This window comes from Amphiura filiformis, chromosome 13 (genome assembly GCF_039555335.1).
Source record: "Amphiura filiformis chromosome 13, Afil_fr2py, whole genome shotgun sequence".
NCBI classification, from domain to species: domain Eukaryota; kingdom Metazoa; phylum Echinodermata; class Ophiuroidea; order Amphilepidida; family Amphiuridae; genus Amphiura; species Amphiura filiformis.
In genome coordinates this window covers 37,366,357-37,392,623 of record NC_092640.1, presented here as the reverse complement: position 1 = coordinate 37,392,623, position 26,267 = coordinate 37,366,357, and the positions used below count along the sequence as shown (strand labels likewise).

The 26,267-nt window shown below is 35.2% G+C and overlaps 1 long non-coding RNA gene across 1 annotated transcript in view; it reads right to left on the bottom strand.

Annotated features, from left to right (window-relative positions):
• Positions 1-5,561: 5,561 nt before the first annotated feature.
• The window catches only part of LOC140168299 (uncharacterized), a 47,320-nt gene continuing 26,614 nt past the window's right edge, over positions 5,562-26,267 (bottom strand). The window contains exon 3 of the long non-coding RNA XR_011861191.1: positions 5,562-6,019. This is a non-coding gene — a long non-coding RNA (uncharacterized lncRNA). The remainder of the gene's footprint in view (positions 6,020-26,267) is intronic.

The window sequence follows — 26,267 nt, the reverse complement described above, 5'->3', positions numbered from 1 at the left end:
GAACGACTAAGACGTAATCTAATATTCTTACATCAGGTTTTACAAAACCACCTCAACACACATGCAGTAACACGGGTGAATCGATCAATACATCATTTGAACTCGGGACCTCATCCGACTTCTACACAGGCTGTGGAACCACACACAATGGTCCACATGGGCAGATGTCACTGAAATGGTCAAATATAACTAGCACTTGCCGCCAAAAAATAGACCGAGTGGCATTTATGTTATGGTTAAAAGAACGGTTGCACGTTTCTGTAAATTTTATATAGGTTTATGTTTGTTCTGCGCACTTAATAATTAATATTTCGTTGCTATGTAATTAACCTTTTCGGAAAATCCCATAAGCCTTTATTGCGGGTAGACCACTGATGTCGTCACGCCGATGCGCACAACGTCACTGTGTACTTCACGACTTTCAAATGCGCAGTAACGATGTTCGCTAAACGATGTGCATATCGGTGTGCCGTCAAATGACGACATCTCAGGTCTACCCGCAAAGGCTTATGGGATTGACCGAAAATGTGAATGGACCTTTTTGGTATATCTTATCATTCCTTTGCAATCGATACGCAGGTTTATGCAACGTATCACTGCACACACCACTGCGCACATCACTGCGTACATTGAACTACATTCGCAGTAACCAGAACTTACGATGTGCGCATCGCCGCGTGACGTACTTTTTCGGGATTCAGTTGAAATATGTACACCCCTTATTGAAGACATGACATTGATCGTTCACATAGGGAATGTGAATTTCAAATCGGGTCGTCTGATTGGTGACTCCATTTGAAATCTACACCTGCTGTGTGGAAAATTAATGTCATGTCTTCCATAGGGGTGTATGGATCTGAACTGGAATAGCACAATGGTCTATTGAGTGTAAAATCAGGTTGCGTTGTTACTGTTTCAATATCACTTATGATTCAAATGAAAGTGTTCAATACAATAAAAATCGGGATCTTTTAGCTGCGGTTAGAATACTAAGAGTAAACCTGTGTTTGACTAGAAACTACAGAAATATTTATCTTTTGGAATAACCATAATTATTTCATTGAATATTGGTGTAACATGTACTTTGTTTTGAAGATTAGTCCAGCGTGCTTTGATAAGATATTGCAATTGAAGCTTACACAATAAAATAATATTAAAAAGTGTGAATTATGTTTTATTCAGGAATCAGAGAGTTTAGACTTCTACCACTTTTTTTCCACAGCTTTAAAGTTGTCTTATAATTGTGACTTGCTCCCAAAAAAATGAGCGTTGTTCTTTGATTGTAGACATTATTTTGTATTGGCAGTGGTATGTCCAATAGGGACAAAATTGAAAACAGAATACGTTATTATGTACCCAGTCAAAAAAGACACACCATTGACTATAGACGAATCCAACGAGCCAAGTCATGGTCAGGATTTGGTCGGCCATATTTGGGTAACCGCATGCACCAAACAGGTGTTGTGAGTACCCAATTAGGTGGATTAAACCCGCTTAAAATTCGATGTTAGATTCTTTTGTGTTGTAAACTGTCATCATTCTTTTGTCTACGAGTAACACGGGTGATAGAATGCAGTTTATAATACCCTTCAAGGCCGCATCATCCCACATTTTAGGTGGGATGGTTGGGTACCCGTCGCGGCTAATAGCTGCCATTGAGGAGCAGGAATGCGTGAAATTGGATTCGTCTATACAGTGCATTCAAACAAAGAACAGCAACGCAACAATTGGAAGATCTTGAAACTACCAACTTGCGACTTTACGCTCATTTCATGGGAGCAGGTCGCACATTATTAAAAATACAGAATACTTACAAAAAGGATTATACCAAATTGTTTGCATCATTAAATGTATAATTTTTTCATTCGTCCATGAAATTGATATAATTATTGACTAGACTATTTCAAGGTAACTAGCTTTTAACTAGGAATTTTATTGAAAGTGGGTAAAACCCGACAATTTCAGCGTTTACGTATCCAATTCCTCGCTTACTAACGGACAAAGAGTACTGTATGTACGTACACAACAATAATTTGAAAGGGTTAGAAATGGAGGTGTTTCGGATGTCATGTATAGGTGAATATAAACACGTCAAGAAAAGAAAGTATCCACTACTTTGAGTGGCCATAACTTTAAGCACAATTAATTTAGAGCCATTATAACATTTACAGAGGAGATCGCCATACATTTTTTATTCGGAGTTTTAGATGAATGAACTGTACATTAAATCATTAATGATCTAAATTAGCTTGCTAAGATTATGTCTTAAGTGCTGTGCGGTCAGAGATAGCTCTTAGCAATCGGTGACACACGCTGACCGCCACTCACTTCTGGTGTGTGCAACCTGTTACGGAAAGCAACTTAATACCGCGTAATCTTTTTGAATTTGAACTTTTCAAATCACATCATATTCCATTCAATGGTGAATTTCTTGATAATTTTTTCACAAGTGTGTCTAAAAAAGTTACGGCCTCTTAAGGTAGTGGAGACTGTACTTTCTGATGGCTTTATTTCAGTAGACCTGAAAGTATAACAGAAGTGATGAAAACTCATCTATATGGCCAAAATGTGGGGTTGCGTGGATATGCATTAAAGTATACATTATACAATGGCTCTAATACTATTTAGCTTTAAGGCATAATACTAATCATTGCAAAAATAAAGGTATTTAAATTTAATACACTTTACCGGATTTGCTTGTACTGACCTTTTAAGGTAGAGGTGAAAATATATATTATTTAATATATTAGTCAGCTATTACGTTTTCGTAGAAATAATGAATTGACATCACGGTTGTTTGATGGGATCATTTAGTTTTTCAAACAAAACATCATGTACAACCAAATTTTAGGCTTAAACAGCTAAATGTGATATCATCCTAATGTATACAGAAGCTTGTGAGTCATTCTCAACATCAATTTCCCCTATTTTACAAAATTATTCACTTTTATAGCATTTTTATAGCTTTATCGGATATAAAATGTATCTAAAAAATTGGTGGCGCTATTTAGTTACGGGAAATTACTCTTTTAATACAAATAATTCCTTTTCTTGTTTGATGAAATATGTTATAAAATTTCCTTGTTGCTTGTTTCACCTATTCACCTGAATAGCGCCATCTATAGTTTGCATTTATTTAATAATGAAACCAATTCTATATTCATCAAACAACCGTGACATATCATTAAAACTTATAGCTGCTGTCTGTAATAAGTGAAACGCGACCTTGAAGTAAGTATTAGTTAAAATTACATTCGTATACTTTGCTTTTATCGTAAGTTATGTTATTTTATATTTGTTTTAATATAATTCTACTCGTTCATCAAATGAAGATATTAATTTCCAATTTATGTCGGCACCTACGGCTCTAAACAAATTTGATTACAAATATTGCTTTTATGTATGAAAACACAATTGATTGTTGAAAATACAAATGGCAACTCTTTAAACTGTAGTACGTTGAAATCACTACCAGTACTCTACGTGCTAAGCTAATTCTTTAGAGCCATTTGGACGCTTAGGGTGGACCATTTTTTTAAATTTCCAATTCCAATATACTAGTATACCTTTACATATAGTTGGGTGAAGGAATTTGGTTAACTAATCAGTGCGTTGATATTTTTTTCAACTCTCACTAGTGGGCGAAACTTCTCTTTAAGAAAAAAGTCCACAAAGACAACAACAAAAAACTCGCATGCCCATCCTGGATATCAATTGGTGCGCCCTCAAGGACTCGCGCCATCGATTGGTAGATGCTTAGGAAGGGTAGATAATTATAACTAACTCTGTTTACATACACCGAAGTTGTTAAGAAACTTTCATATCATTCCATTATATATGTATTGTAAATGCACGAATCATTAGATTTTAAACGTGCACGCGGAACGTGAATGTGTAACGTCAATATAATGTCACTTCAACCGATGTAACCGATTGGCTCTCTTGAATCACATCAAATTAACGTCAGGCGTTCGCGGACCGCGCCCAAGTGCAAAAGGAGTTCAAGCTGTTAGGGACCGATCGTTATTTACGGCAGGGGGGGAATGGGCGTTTTGGAAAAAATATCGACAAAACATTTCGCGTTCCCCCCTCGCCTCCGCTCAAAATTTTCGCGTTCCCCTTGTTTTCCCAATTTTCTCCATTTAAAATTTAACAATCCCCCTCCTGGTGTCAACTAAAATTTCAGGTTCCCCTAAAGACCCCAAAAAATTTCGTGTTCCCCCCTAAATTTTCCCATTCCCTCATAAATAACGATCGCTCCCTTACATAATGTTACGAAAATTACACAATTTACAAATACTAACAAACAGGATAGACCACACTTACAAACGTTAAAAAGCATAGCGACCAATTGTGTGTCTGTTTCATCTACCCAAATCTGTATTGTGTGTACATTGCACATGAACATTTTACACAATATGCAGTGGCGTTACTTTATTCTGCGTCAGGCGTTCGCGTACGTCGCCCACGTGTGAAAGGAGTTCAAACTTGTTACATAATGTTACGGAAATTACTCAATTAACAAATACTATTCAACAGCATAGTCCACACTAACATACCTTATAAACAACCAATTGTGTGTTTTTTTTTTTCAAATATGCAAATTTGTATTGTCTGTGCATTAAACACGAACATATTACACGCTATGCAATGGCGTTAATACGCTTCTACGCAAGGCGCTCGCGTACCTCCCCCACAACTATTAAATTTTTGAATCTGTGCATTACACATGAACATATTATTACAGGCTATGCAATGACTTTAACAGATTTTACGCCAGGCGTTCGCGTACCTCGCCCACCTGGTTACATGATGTTACGGAAATTATTCAATTAACAAATACTAACGAACAGGATATTTCACACTTATATACCTTAGAAACAACCAATTTTGTGTTTCATCTACGCAAATTTGTATTGTGTATATTACACATGAACATAATATATTACATGCTATAAAGGTATTTAAGTTTTGTACATTTATTCTCCGTTAGACTTGCTTTTACTGAGCTTAAAAGGCATAGGTGAAAATATTATATTATTTATCATTATTATCTGGTATTTAATATTGACAATTACTGTTTGTAAAAGCGAAATGTGACTTTCAAGTAACCGTAAGTTAAAATGTTTTACATGTAGATTATACCGCACATTAATTTAATGTATATTTGCTCTTTACTTTATGCCGAATATGATTTTCTTATCAAGTTTGCTTCCATTTTAATTTAGACTTGCTTAAATTAAAATTATTTAAAAAAGAGATATTCGTATCAAAATGATTTAAACATAAAAGCTACATGGCAATAATCTCTATATCCGGTATGTGCAATAGCAAGACATCGTATTGTCCCTGAAAGTTATCCTCTTCGGTACGAAATGCATCGTTGAAAATACACATTGTTAAACATACGAATGCTGCATTGGAATCGCTCTGTCTTCTATCCGATGACTGCAGATCAGGGATACTTCAAGGACTCGCGACTGATCAGGAGACTTCAAGGTCTCTCAACATTGGGTTTTAGAAGTTTATGGAATCATACAAGTTCATCATTTGGTTAGCAATTGTGCACTATGGCGTTTTTGTTGCGAAAATCTTCATATTCATGATCAAATGTACGGTGATACTGATAAACAATCCGTTCTTATTATTGACAAGTGAACCCCATGAGAACTACCTGCCGATTGGCCAAAAAGAAGTTTTTATTATAAATTAGACCAATCACCGACATAGTTAGATAATTTCATAACACAAAAAAATTAGGGTGAATTATTTGCAAAGCTCCATTCTGATTGGTGATTAAAGTGAAGATATCATGTAATTGACCAATCACAGGCAATGTTAGATCGGCAGGTAGTGCTCAGTGGGTTAACGCTATTCCGGACAAATGCAAATCATATTTTCTAGGGTAGGAAATTATTATGTCACTACGCTGTTTCAATTAAGGCAAATTATACAGAAATTGGGTGCCTAGCTGATCATCGTCGCCGAGAGAACAGTCTGAGAAATTTTGAAGTCATACCTGGATGAAAATAAGAAAAGAAAAATAAGGAAATAATTATCTTATAATATTATCAATGACTATTTAAAGTAATATTATTTATGATGTACATTTGTTATAAAATATCAAGATCAAATACAATTACAAGTTATTGTCGCCATATGAGCGCTACTCTTCATTCAAGCGCCAGACGACAAGTGCGTAGATTCGAATCTTGAATGTTTAAACAGATCTTTGAATATGCAAATTTATATGCATTCAATAGTGTCTATTTAATTCTAGACCATTGTAAGAAATCCATGCATTGACATAAATACATATGAGAATACAATGATATGTATTATCATAATATCATAATGAAAAACAAAACACAAATTACACACTTGAATTTCAATTATTTGGAGCCTCTTGGCTGTATCATTCTTTGAAAGCTGGACATGTTTCAACAAAATAGTTACTTAATAATGATTAAGTTAAAACAACAAAAAATATACAGTTTATCAAACAGGCAAGACATTATAAACACCTACCAACAAACAAGGAACCCCCTTAAGGTTAGCAACTGTTTTAAACTATTGCGAATTGGTAGTTCACAGCATCTTGCATCTTGAGCTTTGGCAAAAATTACATTGATAATTTCATAGCGAGTGTGTAGAAGAATTTAAACATCACAGCTATACTTTTGTAGGTCCGGTGGTTCTTGAGTTATGTTAGAGGGCTGAACAACAGCACTTTTGTAAAGCGTGCATAACTCAATTTTTCAAAATATATGATTTGTACAACTTTCACAAAACATCAAAGTGTTGGTTTTCAATAATATATTGATTTAGATAATAAAAATGAATGACCGTTATTCCAAAACGGTTGATTGCATACCACAGTTGGGATATGCATTCAAAGCAGAATTTATATCTGTGCATTATGACGCCTCATTTGTTGCCATGGTCCCAATATTGGTGTCGCAGCGTACATTTAAATGAAAGTAGCCCGGTAAGATTTGAAGGTTGCAGCAAAATCCTATTGCCTTGTATTTAGTATCCATGGAAGGAAATGTTTCCGGCTCTCATTGGATTTATTCTTCTTGTTTCGTTAATTTGGAGAAGTCAAGACATGTGATAATCAATAAAAATGTCATTATTCACATCAGTGGTCATTGTTTACTTAATCCCGTATTTAAACATAACAAGTTTCATGTTTTCTGAGACCAAGAAGGTCAACAGATATGGAAGACCAAGGGTACATATGTTGGTAACACCTCCCAAACAAAAAATTTTGAATCTAACTTTATCACTGAAAGGACAACTTGCAATTGTAGCCCATTTAGGACCTTTGTTTGTCAGATGAAATATTGAAATATTCATGTTTCAATAATATTGACATCACGCGAATAATGATCACTGATGTGAATAATGACAACTGAATACAAGGCAATAGGATTTTGCTGCAACTTTCAAATTTGGGTTACGTTCATTGAAATGTACGATGCGGCGTCAATATTGAGACCATTGCTACAAACAGTGTTTTATAATGTGCAGAAATAAATTCTGTTTCGTCTACATATCCCATACGATTAACCGTTTTTGAATAATGGTCTCTCATTAATGGGGTAATTACTTTTTTTGGTAGATGATTAGAAGAACATATGCGTGGGTAGTTTAAACTAAAATTTAAACTTAATATTATTATTAGCAAGGAAGTGCGGTGCATATTTAGGTTGTCGACTTCAATTTTTTTAGTAGTCGACTAGTTGACAGCAAATAGTCGCGATTAGTCGACAGCAAATAGTCGTGACGATTCGACAACAAATAGTCGGAGAGTTGGAGAGACAGGTATGCGGATACAAGAAACGTTGATGAGCGAAAAATAGTGTAGTGTTGAAGTTAAACTCTTTAATCACCTCTTATGCTGTTCTTAATTAGCTTCAAACATCCCACTGTTTTAATCTTGTTATCGTTATAATCTTTGAGGAGATTGTAACAAATGCTAAACTGTATAGCCTAAGCACTTGACTAAACCAAGAAAAGCCAACATTGAACATGACATCTTTCCGGCCATGGTAGGCATGCACGTTACTGTTTACATTCACGAGGGCATTAGTCCCGCCAGATTTACGCAAGCCGCCTCCTCACAGGTGTGTTATTTCATGTAATGGATTTTGATATACAATATGCTGCTCATACTCTTCTTGCTAGCAACGAGCGATTAGAAGTGACCAATGAACGTGACCTTTGCCGTCAGTAAATGCGACTAACCCGAGTGACAAGTAAGTATTCGGTCGCCGTCCTACAGTGAAGTATGAAATATACACAAGATGTCTCAGCTCTCTAGTGACTACACTATTCATGTGAAGACTACGTGAACATTACATACACCATTGCCCTATATATTATTTATTGCATAAGAGAAGTCATTAGGAAACGAATTTGGAGAAAACCTTCTGTTAATAAAATACTATGCTGAACCACCAGCCTGGGTGACTCACGCTCCAGTAATTTCAGATGATTGAGCTCAGTAATACATCAAAGAATGTCTTCTAATTCATGAAAACAAATAGATAATCAGCTTATCGGATTTAAAAGCTTAGAGGGTAGGTCTTGCTGCTCAGCGAGTGTTTGTAATTATCAGAAGGTTTTCTACAAATTCATTCTCTTATGACTATCGGAATATATAATTTAGCGGGAAAATATTAAATACAGTGTAAGTTATAAAACCGTGGGTAAAGATAAGGTTGTTACAGAGTGTAGGAATATACGTGTTGGTAGTAGACATTAACAACACTCACATTTTTGTCTGAATAATTTCAGAGTAACCATACTCTGTCATCATGCAGCTATGTGATACTTGTGAATGAATAATATATGACCTTTACTTCTTGACAATGTCCATTTTGGTCTTTTGGAAAGTGTTTCTAGAAGTAAGTGTCACAGATTTGAAAAGTTCTCGGCCTGTCTCGATAAGTTTTTTGAATATGGCAGGCACAATAGGAGAGGGCGTACTTTGAAGTGAGTAATCTTTTGTATGCGCTTCTCAGCTGACATAAGATTACTCACTTCAAAGTACGCCCTCTCCTTTTATGCCTGCCATATTTCAAAAAGGTTTATTAAGGGTAGGGCTGGTCTCTTTCTTGAGGAAATTGTGTCTCTCGCTTTTCTTGGCAACAGTTTTTCTTACATCGACGTACATCGAGTACATCGACGTTGTTAATGTCAGTATCATTAGAGAAACATTTTCCGTAAAACATCAGACTTGTTGAAAAATCCGTGAAAAATCTGTGTTGGATCACAGATTTTTCACGGATTTTTCAACCGTGGTGCTCTGATATTGCTCACAACATGTGTTTGAGGCTGTGCCGACAGTATGTTGCTCTTCAAAAAAACAAAAAACAGATGCCTCTGTGGTAGTTCCCTACGTTAAATATTTGTCAGAAAAAATCAAAAGAATGTTCGGCAACTATAACATATGCACTGTCTTCAAACCACATTAAACTCTTCGTCAAGCAGTTGTTGCGTCCAAAGATAAATCTGAGAACTATGAAAAATTTGGAGTGGTGTAATGCGTTCCCTGTAAAGATGCGACAACGTTTCAGAGAGAGACTTACAGAACGAACACTTTTGTTGAGTAGGTTAAAACTTTTCTTAAAGACTGTTGCAGTTTTTACAATTAACAATTTGAGACGAAACTTTATTGTACTGTGAATTACTTTGCAATATAAATGTTTTACATTATGCCTAACAGATAAAGCGCTATTTCATTTAGATCACGGCATTGATAGCAATAATAAAGAATAGCATCATGGAGGAACATATAAATGACAAACAACATACATCAAAAATACATTAATAAGGAGATAAATTAGTCTTAAGGTGTTCTTAAAGACTTGTATGGAATCACAGAGCCAGATGTTCATAGGGAGCGGATTCTTCAATTTTGGAGCAGCAATTGAAAACGACTTATTTGCAGGAATGTTTTTAGTATGTAACCGGACAAGTAGGAGAGAGTGGTCAGGCTCCGTCAAGACCAGGTCGTCCAAGCTCATAATGAGCAGATAATTATATTTTGAAAATGACACAGTGGGAGACAATCAGGTTCTTCCACAGAGGGTATATTTTCCTTCCTTTTTGTTATTTGATCAAATACAATTAATGTCTGATTAATGATCCTATGTATATCATCTCACATTCCTTGAAATATCAAACTGCTTGAGTCTAACATCTTCATTTCAAACGTGTGCGTTGATACTTACGAAGGTGGCACGGGTCAGAGGGGAGCACAACCTAACGGAGTGTGAGACAAATATTGAGATAAATAAAGCTGACACACAAGAGGAATAGTATATGTGCTATAAAGGAGATACCAATGCTTGACATAAGGGGGTCATTACCCCCAATATGTATGATTTTCCTTGGGAGGGGAAAACGCTTTAAACTTTCCTTTTGATGCATTATAATGTAATTATTGATCTTAACTCCCAAACTGAAATACCTAAAAGGAGATATAAACAGTATGCTTCGACTATATTTATAAATACGTATTAACGCGTGTGACCACCTCCGCCATAACAGCTGACAGTAAGTCTCAAAGTGACCTTCTACATAGCTGGTGGTCTTCCTGTATATTTGAATGCAAAGGCGGTAAACAACACAAGACTACTGTGCAGCAAAATTTTGTTCAACTTTGTGATTATAAACGTTTCCGTCGATAAATATTTTTTCCGCCGGCAAATACTTTCCAAAATGTTGTTTTTGATAGTATATTACAAACTCGGAATCCGCTGTGTAATAATGTTGCTATTCAATTGCTTAAATTAAATCAATAATAAAATTTGATGTTATTTATAGAGAGTTCTTATCCTTTTCAATGACATGAGGATTTGATCACGCTTGATGGTCTTGGTATGTCGTACACATGGGTCACGTGCGTATTTATAAATACGTATTTATAAATATAGTCGAAGCATACTGATTCATCGTGACTCATTTCTGAAGATTTTAAGATTCAGAAATACACTGCAATGTTTTAGTTAAATGGAAAACCTGGAAAAATATGGCTCTTACCTTCCCACTCCCCTTTATAAATATTATTGGTATTTAACATGTGCATCTGTTTGCTTGCGTAATCACTAAAAACATCCGTTAGTTAATTCACGATTACATTCAAGATAAGTCAATAAATATCAAATAACAATAATGTTTATGGATAAGTAAAAGCACCGTTGGCAGTAAATAAGACAACGCATTAACTATAAGTGTCTTATTTACACTCGACAGGCATTCCTAATCGAAGCAGGAGATTATTGTAACCAATGTTGGATTTGTGTTGACCTAGTAATGAATGTTCATGGATTACAGGATGATAAGCAATTACAAATCTTCTGTGTTAAAATGTAGTCCGTGTTTTAAAATCTAGACTTGAGACTAACCAAAAGAAAATGAAATTGTAAATTAAAAAATTAAAAAACCACACATAAAAACACTGTGATTTGTAATGGTAATGTAATCGATTGTTTTAACAAGATATTGAAATTTAATTCAACAACGTCTGAAGATCTTCGTTTATTGGTATGAATATGCAAAGTCGGTAGGATTTTGTTCTGAGAATGAAAAATGCTGACTCTCATGATTAAATGAATATACGGTCGGGTTTTAACATCCAATTCAGTCTTTGTAATTGAAAGGAAGTTTCCGCAACATTCAAAATACCTATGTTGATTTCTAACGTGTAGTAAAAATTATTGAATAATTATGCAAAGACGCTAGAACACAATTAAGAAGCAATGCTAATGTTTCGGGTTTAACAAATCTGAGATGCGTAGGAAAGTTTTCTAAAATGTTCCGCTCCCACTAGGAACCATTCTCTTTTATAAATGAAATCAGAAACTAAGTAAGTGTAATAGACACACACAATCTATTTTATAGAGTCAATCTTTTGACCTTATTTTCCAACAATGTAAGGGAGAATAAATAGCATTAGTTTAGATTTGTGTTAATGACTAACAAGTAGTAATGCATAAGTTATTCACTACGCTGGGTTTTGCTGTATGATAGTTTTTGAAACTGTGACATGTTTTTGTTTAGATTAGGGAATCTATTGGATTTCCTTTTACTTTATGTTCATTACAGTTTGACATTTACTTTGATGAAGTTTTTAGTCCACGCTGTTGCTTCTCTACTGCTGTATGTTATTAGATTTGTAATAGATTTGGAGATTTCTTTGGCGTTGCCTAACTGTAATAGAACTGAATAAGGGTAAGAAATGCTGGAGCCTGAAGCTGTTTACAAGCCGTATTGTTCACGATATGTCTCAACCTGTATCGTCCTTTGCCCTATTGCTAGTCTTGGTACTCACATCAAGTTGGTATTCCTTGCTCATATTTGTGATGCGATCAAGCAAAATCAGTCGGAACTCGGAAATATTGATTTTGAGATATAGCCAAACAAAGGAATTGGCTTTTGTTTCCTGTTGTTTTGGACATTCTTTAATAGATCCTATAGTTGGAACTGATTGTTTAATTTCAATGGGGTTGTCGGCAAAATGCAGCTTTGTAAATGTTTTTACTATCCTATAAGAAATTACAAATTAAATATTTCTGAGTCTCGACTGATTTTGCTTGATCGTATCACATAACGTGATCAAGCAAAATCAATCGGACATATTCAATTTTCATATTCGTATAAGATTGTAAACAGCATTTGAAGACCTGAGCGCAAGAAGACCGTAAGTCCACTTGGCCCCTCAACATGTATGAACACTAAAATCACGTATAGTTTCTTAGGGTTTCATCATGTTTAATACATGTTCCATAGTGGAAACATCATGAAAGGTTGTGAAAGATTTATTTTAGCCCCCGAACATGTATAAAACATTACCAAACTATACGAAACTATACGCAATATATTATTTATTTTATATACGCAACTTGATTGTATACATGTTAAGGGGCCAAGTGGACTTACTGTCTTCTTGCGCTCAGGTCTTCATTTGCAAAGCTTTATTTTGTAGAAAACCTCATTGCATTAGGGCTACTAGTTCAATAATTATGTGAGTAGTCAAAAAATTTCCAAAACAAAAGGAAACAAAAGGAAATTTATTTGGCTATATCTCAGAATCAATATTTCCGACTGATTTTGCTTTCATCACATATTGGTATTAGTATAAAGGCTAGGTATTCTCTTGTATAATCATTTGATCCTTGGTGTTTTAGTCTTATTATGGTAATATTTATTTATGTAACCATAATACATGATTATCCTTTTTAAACTCTTACGTTGATTTCAAACTCTCTGACTAATACATGACAAAAATATGGACATCTATAAACGTTCATTTCTTGCTGCTATGAGCTTTAAATCCATTAGGTGATTAACAAAAAAGTAAACTGTTCTACCGATATTTGAAATAGGGTCGGTAGGTCAGTAGGTGTTTTTATCTTTTATCTTTTATCTGCAGGCTAAACTTACCCTCAATCTGAAAAAAAAGTTTTTGCAAACATATTTTTTTTTAAAGTTCAGCCAAATTTAATCAATTTTGGCCTCAAAAAATCGGTTGAATATACACGATTTTAGGAAAAATCCTAGATGCAAAACTGAATTTTTTTAGCATATCAAGGTTTTTTTTTCAAACCTGATGTTTTGGCATATTTGTAATGTTTACACATGTCCCAACTTGACAACAGAGCAAGCGTGAATTAACATATGTGACGAGAGCGAACCGTGGTTTGGATTCCAGAGGGAGTGTGTTTGTAAGAGGCACAGCCATCAGAAAATGACTTACTGAGATCGCGCGCCAAATAAACTTACTGCAGTATTTATTTTTCCTCGTCTTAAAAAAATTAAGCATAGGTGGGAATACATGTGTCAGTTTTCTCGAGCCCCAAACCGTCATTAAGTAAATATGTTGACAGTTGACAAGCTACTTCTACTAGCTTTAAAGAGAACCCAAGTATGGACACAGTATAGACGATTGAATGATTTTAAACTATTATATACCTCATACCTAATCTATATAGAACATTAGAAAATACTGTAAGGCCATAAATATACGCACTTGTGCATAGGCAGACAAACATGATTAAGTTAATATGTTCTTTTCATTCTGGATTATTAACATTTGGAACATTTCACATGCATGCTGGTTGTCTCAATGCCTTCTCGGGTCATATAGTAATTTAAATCGTGAAACCGTAGAACGATCTGCCTGTCATCATTGACATTGAATAAAATTGAATCCCATCACATCAATATCATAGCTACACCCTTTTTTGAAATACTGGTTACCAGCAACTTAAAATGTATGTACTTTTTATACAACTGTATCACTGCGGCAAGATTATTATGCAGCACCGGGTATAACATTACAAAATTAACACTTATTGGTACTCAGAATAATAACATATGTGTTCATAGTATTTTCATTGTTTATTTTTAACGCCTCTCACCTCACCTGAATTTTCTTCGTGTTTCTATAGTTTGTAAATATGATACCAGGCATCGCCCGGTAAAATGAAAACATTGCTGTTGACCATCATGATCAAGTATCTTATGTTTATTTTAAACCTTTGTGTTTATTGTTTTTTACTATTCTTTATTTGTTATGGCTGATATTGTTCATCCTAGATTACGGCATTGAGTGTTTTTTGGCGTCGCATGTTGATATGACAGGGCGTTAATAATTATTTCGATTAGTAAAACAATAATAAGAAAGAATCTTCCCAATGTTTTTATAAGCATTTGCCATATTTATCTATATTCATTTTGAAACCACTCTCCCATACTTCCATTTTGCAATTTCATTGATAAACTCCTCTTTACTTTGTTGTTACACAAGTCTGTGGCTGAGCGTGTGTTGGGGTGTCGCTACGACATTGACATAACATAGAAGTTGCTACATCACTAAAGCAACACTTAGTAACAGATAATTGTCTTTAAATCGAAACTAGATGTCGCGTTGATAGAGAGTATACTACAAGGTGTCCCAGAATGATTTATACCGGTTTTGGAAAAAATAATAAAAATATTTAGTCAACAGTGTATTCAATTTTAATAAGTGTGATACAATACTAGACATGTCTCCTACTTATTCTGTGACTTTCATATAAATAACTTGATTTGTTTTGGCGTGACATTGATGTTACTGAAAATATATGAAAACGGTATGTGTAATTTAGAGTGCAAAGGCATATCATAACACATGGATCCTTTATCACCATCGTCCTGCCGTACTGTGCAATATATTGAAGAAATCCTATATTCTTTTATAGGAAATACATCAAATTTGGCACAGATGTAGAGCTTACAACGTTAAATAATTCCTGATATGGGAGTAAGTGAAACATTTCAATATGACTTCAGAAGGTTGAAAAACATACTTTTTATGCGATTTTGATCACAATTTTTACCCCAAAATGTCATTATTATAGTGGATATAACTTCCTCAAGGATCAATTTTTCTCCGTTACGTAGCTATGGGTTTGCTAATATACTGAGGACATACTTTTATGACAAATCTATCTCTGCCGGCATTTCAATTGTTGAAACTCACACACCGCAATAATTGTCTTCAAAACCGCCGCCAAATAAAGAATCGTACAAGGTCACTCAAGCGTAGCCAATCCTTTATTCCATACAAGGATTGCTTCGTAACATCATAAATAATCGATAGATATCGACTTTTTAGTAGAAATACAGAACGCAACAAATATACCTGCATAACACTTTCCAAATAACTTTGTGCTGAAATTTTACAGGTTTTCAAAAATAGGTTGTTTTTACGCAATATCCTGCAACGTCCAATTTCTCAAATCTAAAATTTCTACAAAAGCTACCTATATGTAGATTTTAGAGATTAAAACAATACTACCAATAGTAATGTTCTTCATACAAATTCAACTTTTCCGGTATAAATCATTCTGGGACACCCTGTAGTATAATATATTATATTAAGATTTGATTTACTAACTTTTCCGGCCTTGCTAGATCATAAGCGAGGATAATAGAAATCAGGATGTGACAATTGCTCATTAGCATGCTTTCTCGAGCCCCAATACGTCATTAAATAAATAAATAAATAAATAAATAAATAAATAAATAAATAAATAAATAAATAAATAAATAAATAAATAAATAAATAAATAAATAAATAAATAAATAAATAAATAAATAAATAAATAAATAATACAAAAAGAAATATAAATCAGTTTCTACACGCAACGATCAGAGCAGCATCAAATTACAACGTCTTAGACAGCTCGACCACCCAACCATTACATCCTACTCGGTATCAAAGACAAATATATTTACCTCTGCCGTTACGCAATATTGGCACATACCCCGGGCACATGCCTGTGGGTAAGGATCCTACGTAATAAGTACGTAAGATGCATACAGTCTATACCTGAAGTCATACTTACCAAATAAATATATAGAGTTCATTGACATGTAATAAATCCTTTGCAAACATTGATTGTACAGTGATTCAATCACTGTACAATCAACGTATACAAAGAAGTATTACTAGGCGTAGCCATTAGATAAAAGGCGGCAATTAAGAACAGTCGTTACTTGTAAATTGCGGCGTTGGACTCTACCTGAGAATTTACCCTCATTCCATGGTCCCCAAGTTTCGCTCGTCATACATAAATGAACAAACACAATGGCGGTGTTAGTCTGTTATGCAAATGAGAAATAAGGGAGCACCAGGGCTTTGTTTCGTGGTTGCTCACACCCACTCTACACTAAGTTGAGTTTGCTGCAATAACAAGGTCCTCTCGATGACATTGATTTGAGAAAAAAAGAATTATGTTGATCATCCGACATATTACATTATTCCATTGTAAGCAACTCATATAGTTGTCTCATATCATTGCAAAATGTTTTTTCTACTAAAAGTGTTGATCTAGAAGAGTGGAAATTTCGTCTATGTTTGACCGACTTTTAAGGAGTCAAACACTAAACAATGAGATACATGCACTGCATTATAGTCACACCGATATAGAAGTATTACTCTATGCTTATTTTGTAAGACGAGTGGTATCAATATCAGGTATCGGCCATCATTTAAAAATAATACGGTGCCGGATATATTGAAACAATCAATGCAGCGCCCATAGGACATCCTTGATATGAAAGGCTTATTTTCTACCCTACAGGCTGTATCAAAATGATTGATACCCATCAATTTTGATGTTTATTGAAAATCCTGCCTATTTCAATTGCAACATTGGATACTCTTAAAATATTCTTAATGTATAGTTTATGACTGGTTATTGAGCTACAAATTATACAACACATTTACCACAATCAAAACGTGGAAGAACTACAACTGTGTCACTGCGACAAGATTATTCTGCAGCACCGGGTATAACATTACAAAATTATGCGCATAAAGCGCATCTGTTGATTGTACCATATTGCGATCAGGAATAATTCTGTAATACAAACAATTAACACTTATTGGTACTCAGAAAAACAACATAGTTATGTGTTCATAGTATTTTAACGCCTCTCATCTCTTCACCTCAATTTTCTTTCGTGTTGAAAAATTATTATTATTTCTTTTAGTTTGCATAGCCTGGTAAAAACAATATTACTCTTGACCATCACGAACGATATAAATAGTCTTGTGTTTATCTTAAAATTTTTGTTCGTTGTTTTTTATTATTCATTATTTGTTATATCTGATCAAGTTCCTCCTAGATTACGCCATTGAGTGTTTTGTGGCGTCGCATATTCATACGACAGGGCGTTATTAATAATTTCGATCATTAGAACAATTATATTTATAAGAAAATATCTTCAAAACGTTTTTATAAGCATTTGCTATGTTTATCTATATTCATTTTGAAACCACTCTCCTATACTTCCATTTTGCAATTTCATTGATAAAGTCCTCTTTACTTTGTTGTCACATAAGTCTGTGGTTGTAACGTATGTTGGTGTGTCGCCATGATATAACGTAATTAAAACAATACTAAACATAAGATAATTTTCTTTACATTAAAACTTTATGCCGTGTGGTCAATGAGAAGTATTCTATTGCGACTTGATTTATTAAATTTTCCCAGCTTTCCCAGTGACGGAGGAGAGTGTTATGGATGTAATTTAAAATGGGTGAACTAAAAAAAAGTTGTTTAAAAATAAAATAGCCTTTAGACAACATAAAATGGTTGGCTAGAAGCAACAAGATGTGTTAAAGCGCTATAAGTCAAATTAGGGCTGCTACAGATGCTGGTAGTATAGACAGGGAAAGCAAGCCTGAGCTTGGTATAATCAGGACCCTGACAGCAAGTTCAGAAGTATGTTACTGCGTGTAAGCGGACATTGACCCTGTCATCTCGTATCCAGGAACTACCGGGCGCGACGGCGCACTTGAATGCACCCTATACACGATATGCTGGCGACACGTTCGTTAGCACCCCGGCGACCCCCCGCGTTGCCGTTAGCACCCGTTAGCACCCCATGGCAGCTCCCATACGTGTGTCAATTTGTGATTCGCGGGATTCTACTTTACAGGCTCTGTAGCGTGTAAATTTGGCTGGTCCGATTTTTACAGTCGGGGACCTGGTATAATCATAGGTATTGGAGGAGAGTTCTTTAATAGAGTGAATACATTAAATTGGCTGTTCCGGTTGTAATCTATGCCCCCTATGAAGATATGACCTTAATCTACCACACAGTAATTGGGAAATACAAAATAAGGTTACATGAATGACCCAGGCCAAAATCTCACTGTTTATTATACAGGGTGTATCAAAATTAAATATACAGTTTGCAAACTGTCACTAGATTTAAAAGTATGAGGTATTTGGTCAAAATAATGTAGTTGACAGTTGAAGCCACATCTTGTCCAACAACAACTGCAAAATGACAGACGTGTGACCATTTATATTAGGAACTCCTCAACACGTATACACTAAAGCTACGTAGTTTCTTAGGGTTTTATAATGTTTAATACATGTTCCAGAGTGAAAACATCATGAAAGGTTGTGAAAGATTCGTTTTGGCCCCTGAACACGTGTAAAACATTACCAAACTAAACGAAACAATACGCAACTTGAGTGTATACATGTTGAGGGGCCAAGTGGACTTACGGTCTTCTTGCGCTCAGGTCTTCAATTAAAATAACATGAAATCCTCTACTCTTTAGACCTTATATCTAATTTGTCACCATTCTAAAATAATCTGCACTATTTATGACATAGTACAGTATTTCTAAAAATAGCTCATTACCTCAACACGAACCAATCAGAATCATTCACTTGTGTACATGGATACTGTAATAGCGAAACCACGTCATTCTGTGGAACTCATGATCATTCTAGTGGTTCACATTATGTAGGCTATGATTGTTTGCTAACATTTTCCATTGGCTTTCTAGAACATTCCATGTACAAACAAATTGACATAAATATCAAAACAAGTGAAAACTAATGTCTGATGACAAAATACATAATACACAAAAATAGCTTTTAATGAATATTGTGAAATATTTTGGGTGCATATAAGAGTGACTCCATTTGAATCCTGGGAGATCAAGGCTATGTCTTCCAATAAAGGTGTATGGATTTCAACTGGAATAAGCCAGCCAGCAAGCAGCCCTGGATGGCCTTTATTTAAACCTCAAGTTACAGAGTTTGATTCTCGTCAATTCATTTGTATATAAATTCATAATTCATCATAAATGAATAATTAATAATATCAAAATCGTGGTCACTATACCAATCAAAGATACCGTTTGCATTTAAACCGGACACATCAATTGAACCATAAGAATTCTCCAATAATTGTACATGCTAATGAATATTTAACAGCTATGATTATATAAATATTCCACAGCGTTTATCACCTGATCTCAATTTTGACATTAAGAAAGGGTTTAGTATGCTTTTGATTTCCACAATATCAACATCAGCTGTGTAGATACCCAAGAAAGTACTTACAATAGTTTGAATTTCAACCTTTGAATAGAAGTGTAAGTAACGCGACCTTCAATTCTATGTCGAGAAGCGCTGTTTTTGTAGAAATTTTGTATTTTGTGAGAGTAAACTTTACAATATGTTTTTATTTGTCAAAGGTGTGAAATTTCACCTGTGAAATTTCATCTTTTTTGGAGTGGTCCATTAGGTCACTCCAAAAGGAGTGGATTTCATTCTTTTACACAGAGCGAGACGCTTTCAAATAAATGAAGATCATGAACTTGTTGTGAAGGACAAGGTACACTCAGGACGTTACCGCTCTATTGCGTAGTATAATACGTAATAAGGGGTGGACACAATATACCCCATATTGTAATCAACAAAATTCTAAGTAAAATCTGTGTATTTCTTTGGCCAAATGAAAAATGTCACTTCTCATTTTCCCCTAAAAATCTCAGATAAAACTACAATGCTGGCAAAGATATTCTTTTGTTAAGATGTGTTTCATTTGGCTGAGAAAATGAAGTTTGAAGTGAATGATTGTATCAGCTTCCTCTTAAAGCAGGTGTACGGTTAAAACAAACAAACAAACATAAACAATTCAATTTCAAGAACATACTTAATCAAACAATATCCAAAGGCCTAATAATGAATCAGAAGTATAGATTTCCCACAATTTTTATAAATTTCTACCAATGTTTTGGAACATATTTTGATGCATCAATATTTTTACCTTCAACTGAAGCTTGGCTAGGACATTAATGGTATAATAGCACTCTCTCTCTCTCTTTCAAATAAGTAGAGCGAATGAGTACATGCATAGGTTGTCTTTTGGATCAGTACTCAATAGATTTTTATATGGATCTGTGATGTCATAGTGCAGTTATGTCCACGGCAAATTCACCGTGACCTTTCCAGCCATAAACCCGCTCAGTGAAGATTAAACCGAGATATGCAGTACTAAACCATTATAATAATCGATTGTCCAAAGCAAATTTATTACCACGTGATAATATTAATCCAATGAGCGATCGAATTGTCCGCTACGGTCGATTAATCCAATCGATATTGACGCTATTGACATGTACGAGCGGAGCTCCACTGACCGAGTGTTGGGGTATTTGTCACTGGTTTGCTGTCATTTACTCATCAAGGCGGTCCCCCGTTATTATAAGGACTATGCTAATGATTTAAAAATTGACATGTAATAAACCATACTTTATTGACATAAAGTACTAAATTTGTACCTATTACGGTTCCGTGACACCCCTCTTCCAAATGCGACCAAGCCAGGGTGGCCCGGAGAAGCAAAATGTGCATTGGAATAACTATTTGGCTAGATGATAGGATTTCTTTCTCATACAAATGTATGGTCCCCCGTTATTAAAGCTTGTACCGGGTTGAAAATTCAGATATTTTGAGAAGAATAAGTAATTGAAACATAGAGCAAGTACTATATAAAATCATAGCTTTTATACTTTTTGATATTCATTGAACTAGTTCATCTCCTATATCTACAACACAGCGCTACCAGTAGGGATCGATTGCCTATTATAGTACCCTGTGTTGTGTGCATACATTTAGGCAACAATAACTGCATGATGTCATTGCGACCTTTCAGGTTCCAATGACATCGTCACTCATTTGTTAAAATACAAGTAAATTTAGCTTCATCATAAATAAAATGACAATTCTTGATTTTGGTGAAAATTATAGGAAATTTATAAACTTCTAATTCATTATTAGGCCTTTGGATATGGTTGGATTAGGGTATGGTCTTGAAATGGCTTGAATATTTTTTTACCGTTCAACCCTTTGAAGTTACATGTATACATGTAGACTTCAAAAAGGCCTTTGATTCCATCAACAGAAAGGTTATATTGCGCCGACACCTTCAACAGTACGGAAATGGTACATAGCTGCTACAAATCCAATCCGACTACAGTTCATAAATGTGACCCGTTACCGCAAAAGGTACCCTAAGTCGGGTGCTACATATGTCTGATTTTGCTAGTGCCAAATGCATTCTAAACCAATCATTAATCCTATTGTTGAAGAGGATATAAATAAGCTTGTACCTGCATATAGAACTGTTTGTTATTATACTGCTCCAGTCTTTATTTGCTATGGCTAATCCCTGTTCAAGTGATGGGTTACAAAAGCATTGTATTGTATTTGTATAGGTATGTAATACCCACCCACTAACAATGAGAGGACATTCTGATCCTCGTTGACTTGGAGATGATTTGATATGACCGCCACTTCAGATTGTCATTATTGTTTGATATTTTTCTGCCAACAATGTGGAAAAAGAGACACAAGTAGGAGCCGACATAAGGTACCTTTCGCTGTAACGGGTCACAAATGACGTACGCACCGCACAGTGTCATCGCCCCGATATCTTCATGGCAGAAATCGCCATGGTAGGTTGAATCCACCGCCACGCATGGCCATTTTGTTCCGACCTGTTTAATAGTTTTGAGACGCATAATGGGCCGAAGGACATCTGACTAAAGCTACTGACAATAGCCCGGTGACTGACCTCGAGCATAGATTATCAAAAATCTATGGTGTGAGATAGCATGGTACGCCATAGGTCACTGCTTTTAGACTACCTCCACGATTGACCTATACATTGCGCTATATATAATTCGGCACATATAAAATCTCAAGACGCTAGCTAACGATTATCATATCTGTTCAACATGTATATTCAAGTGCAAGGAACCACATCTGGCTTCTTTATACGAAATCATTTACGGGAGATATTCATCATTTTCTACCCCGGTATTCAAAGATTTTCGCCTGAATATCAACATCGTGCATAGCACATTAACGTGTATCGATCCCGTGTATTTATTTTAGTATCTCTGCTGTACCAAGTAATTATTAGCCAGGCGATGTCGGTGTGCACCGTTTACGTTCACAAAAATAATGATCTTGTGAGTACTATACGGCTTCAGGCAAAATGGGTAACTGTATATTACATGCCCAGAGATCAGTTAATGCAAATGATTGAACGATTGCTGAATGACTAGTCGGGTTTCTGAAAAATAGAAGTTTTGGTGCATTTGTTGGAAAAAGCGGTAATTCTGACTTTTGGTCGATTTTGGTATATATTAAATTTTGAATTCATATGACCATTATTTTAATGTTGGTACCTTAAAAATAACAAACAGCGCCATGGTCCCCGATTGATTTTATTCGTATTTTTCTACTGGGGGTTTCCTAGGGCCCCAGCCTAATTATCGCATTAACGCATCGGCAAAAAGAGTCAAAAATATTTAGCGTTCGCAAAAAAAAAAAATCGTGCGAAAATGTTGGGGATTATGCACACTTAAGTGTTGTGTACTCAATCGTTATGTCAAATTTCATATGATCAACAAACAAGCACTTACGGTTTTAACATGAAGTAGTAACATAGCTATCAAGATGCTGCGTGGGTGGTTACTGGTTAAAGACCACGAGACTTACATCATGCGCTTCAACGGAAAAAGTTGAAGTTTTGAAATATTTTCTCAAAATATCAAGAGCTATCTTAAGAACTACTGAACCAAGACTAGGCTTGTTTGGACTCATTTTAATGCATTTTTCATGCTGATTCCAAATATGGTCATGACAATTTACATTTCTGAAATTTTTGAATTTAAAAATTTTTTGGAAACATGTCGTCTGCATTCGCCACCCGCAGGAAGAGAGTTAAGAAATACCAAGAAGCTTGAGTTGTAGATATATGGTAAGAGTTTTCTTTGATTTTTGTTTTCAATTTTATACTCATAAGTGGTTACTTCAATTTACAACAAACTTTATAGTGCAAGCAAATGTAGAGGTGTTAACAGAAATATCTACAAAGTTCAAAGATTAGAATTGATACATTTAGGTTTTTATGTTAAGGGATATTAGTATCCAATGAACTTAATATCAATCATATTAAACAACCATTTGTGTATTGTATAATTTGCACGAAACACAATTTTATTCTTTCTTATGAAACTATAAACAGGTTTCATGCTACATAAATAGCATAAAGTTACATCAACACAGGAGTCAATGGGCGCAATGCATGTTTCAAAATCAATGTTTCAAGATCCATTTCTTCTGGTTGACCTGAGCGCAATAAGACCGTAAGTCCACTTGTCCCTTCAACATGTATGTATACACTAAAGTTACGTATAGTTTCTTAGGGTTTATAATTTGTTTAAAACATGTTCCAGGGTGAAAAAACATAATGAAAGGTTATGATCGATATGTATTGGCCCCTGAACATGTATAAAACATTACCAAACTATACGAAACTATACGCAACTTTACTGTATACATGTTGAGGGGCCCAGTGGACTTACGGTCTTCTTGCACTCGTTATAAACAACTAGAGATATTTAACTAGAAAAAAAGTCGCATCTTTTGATTCAAAATACGCTCATACAAGGGAGGGGGGTGAGTGGGGTGAGTGTTTGGGTGTATGAGGTGGTAGTGGTGTTTGGGTGTATGAGCGTGGGGGGGGGGGGGGTGGTCGAGGTGGTGTGGAGTTACGCACCCACTCAAAGGAGTTATACACGTTATGACACTGGGTGAGTCCGACGCCTGCAACAGCACACTCAACCAACCATTGACTGTTCAGTTTTTAAGTTATTTTTCTTTTCTATTTTAAAGTTTAAGTCCTGCCAATGTGATGTGAGAGGTGAATTGGTGTGGATAAAGCAATGCACGTAAATATTACATTAGGTTTCAGCATTAAAGTTGTCACCCCCGAGTTACACTGGACACATACCATTCACTTTCACATGATGCTGATGGATATGAATACAGTGAAACAAATACATAATAAAGCAATTCGGCTTAGATTCACCAATATATTGAACAGGACAGCTGTTTTGTCAAACTACTATAATAGGTTCTAACATTATAAAGGTGACATCCTGGAAAACAGTAAACAAAAGTAGATTAATAATTAAAAATCAACCCACCCACCTCTGGTCAACACTGCTCACCTCTGATAATATGCTTGAGGTGACAAGGCAGCTGAAATAAATTATATACATGATACAATGTTACCCTTTTCCATTTATGTAATATTCATGTGCTATTTTGGTGCTACCAGAACAAATCTTCCGCCTTGGTGGATACCCTACCCTAAGCTAGGATAGTTTAGATATCCTTGCAAAAAACTTTGGTCTATAACAACAAAGTTGACATATTTTGTGTTTATCATAATCAAAATGATAATCAAGATTTTATTTTACTACTTAATGGAGTATTTTGTGATCCTAGCATCCTCTATTTATGTCATTTTCATTAGATATCCACGAAAAAAACCTATTCCCAAAATGTCAGTTGATTCCGATTTTGCGTTCTTGAGTTATGCATGATTACGTGTATTACACTGCTCCATAGACAATGTGTTGTAATTTCGTTCTGGTGCACCAGAACGAAATTCAAATTTCACGATATCTTTGCTAAACGAATTAATCTGCAAGAAATATTTTGTACATAAACATTATGTAGCCAGAGGTTTCCAGTGATATAAAAATCTCAACTTTTTTTGAGAAAAGTGGGGGATGAGGCTGTGGATCACGAAATGCCCTTTTAATATACGGTATTATGCAGATTAAGGTCAATTAAAATTGTCTTTACAGTAGAAAATAACGTTCATCATTGCCACAAAACTATGTACTCTATTGCTTGTTTGCGACTCTGTTTACGACACAGTTTGCGACAAATGACAAATAGTAGAGTGCTGAGTATGAACGGACCGTAAATTACTCCACTTGTCACCAGACCATCCTCCAAATGGCTTCAAAGGAACTACTTCATAAACTCATAATTTCTGATGCATTTTTGGGCTTCTGTCTTCATAGACATATTTTGAATCGGATTTGAAGTTTTTGTGTCTGTTTGATTTATAAGATTTGTTCCTTATAAAGAAATGTTTCAATATGTATGTACAGGGTGTCCCAAAAAAAAGAGGCCCCACATTGGGACCTCTTTTTCTCCTATTTCTGAAATATTGATTAAATATATTTTGGTATGTAAAGAAACCTTTAATCGTTAGCTTTAATAAACCAAAACAAATATTTTAATCGGCTCACAACTTTGAAGATCTGCCCTTTTGAATAAAAGTACCCGTTTTTCACTCTGTCCACGGATATCAAACAGAGTGGTTGGGATGGCTCACGCTGTGGAGTGGCCTGCACGTTCACCAGACCTCACACCACTTGATTTTTCCTTTGTGGCAAAATCCAAGATCTTCGCAAACGTATTACTGAATGTATACGCAAGTATCCGGCGCACAAGTATGGTACGCAACGCAATTGATGCAATGAGGACCAGGGCTGAAACCTGTATTCGCCAAGGAGGCAA